Below are 1,613 nucleotides of genomic sequence, written 5' to 3'. Positions count from 1 at the left end.
TTCCATATTACGGTTTCAGCAGCCTGCCTAAGGATAGGATTAGAGGCTACAGTATCTTAGAACTACCGAGATATTAGATCTTCTTGTGTCATGTTTGATAAATCAGATCTCTTGGGAACAGGTTTGAACATAGTGCAATACTCTACTTAATAGTGACAATTTTAGCATGACCTGCTGCAGAAAGCATCTCATCACTAAGTGACTCTTTCTTGTTACGAGCATCTCATATTATAACGCATAATATAATGTATAAATGGAAGTTTGCATCTAAATTAAATATTACTTGGCATGATTAAAGACTGCTTGGGGGACGTTTGAGAGGCTGTCATACCATTTGCAAAGTATGAGGTATGGATGTGTTTGGGGCCTGAGTTCTGCAGTATGCTTGTTAAACACAATGCTGCCTCCTTAACCAAATATAATCTGTTTGGTTCAATTTTAAAAAAATATTTAACTGCATGAATCAATGTATCTTCTGCTCAGCTTGTCACCTCCCTTCTCTACTTCTAGCAAAATTTAACAAAAACAAATATCCTGGCAAAGTAGTCTGCTCCTACATAATTTATAGTATTTAAAAGAGAAACATAATTTCCCTCAGACCATCCCAGTTAACAATCAGAATATAATGGTGATATTTTGAAAGTGGCTATTGCCTTCCATACAAGGACTTGTCAATCTTGATTCATGTATTCCCACAGGTGAGTAAAAATAAGGAACCTGTAACTCTGGTTCACTGCCCTGCACCTAATCGTACAGCCACTGCTGGAAGTGAACCCTTGGAATGGAACCCCTTAGGACCCAACTTTCTGTCAGTTGTATTAATCATAAGACCTTTCTACTTACTATTCCAAATTCAATGTGCATAAATTATACAAACATTTTCAGCATCTCTTGAAACTCTAGATTTTGGACATGCCCAGTGTCCTGTCCAGTGATCACCATCTTGTCTGGACCCAGGCCATGCTAGGATCCGGGTGTTCAGGGTGAAGTGCCAACTACCTAAGCAGGAGAACCTGCACTTTGAGACCTGGGTGCAGGCCCTGGCTCGAGTGGTGGGGGCCCCCAAGATTGTGGTGGCCTCCTGCTTTCATGACTAGGGGTTTTTTCTCCTTGCCTTGGAGGCTGCCACACAAAAGGCAGTGGAGAGGGGGTTCATGGTGGAGGATGAGTACATCCCTCTTGAGCCCCTAAAAGAGTTAGGGACCTGGGTGGTCCTCAGCTCTGTCCCACCCTGTATCCCGAATTGGGCCCTGATCCTGGGTTGCCAAAATCCCGGCCTCCACCACATGTGCTCATTCCATCATCAGTTCATGATCCAGCTGGCGGTGAGAGTACTGTTGAAGGCTGAGGGATACCTTGTGATTCCTTTTCAGGGGGCCCTGGAAAAAGTATTTCATATGCTGGGGGACCTGTAGTGCTTCCGGTGCCGCACGCTGGGGCACTTGCATCACTACCCACCTGAGCCTTATGGAAAACATACCCTGCCAGCCTGACCTGACCCAGGCCATACAGCTAGTTCGCCTTTGCACCAGAGCCACGTGTCCCAGAGCCACACCTAGGGCCAAGCCGGCTCCATTCAGCGTGTACAGAGCCTGAGTCACACAGTGCCACAT

This window comes from Alligator sinensis, unplaced genomic scaffold (assembly GCF_000455745.1).
Source record: "Alligator sinensis unplaced genomic scaffold, ASM45574v1 scaffold1140_1, whole genome shotgun sequence".
Taxonomy (NCBI): domain Eukaryota; kingdom Metazoa; phylum Chordata; order Crocodylia; family Alligatoridae; genus Alligator; species Alligator sinensis.
This window is presented reverse-complemented; position numbering follows the sequence as displayed.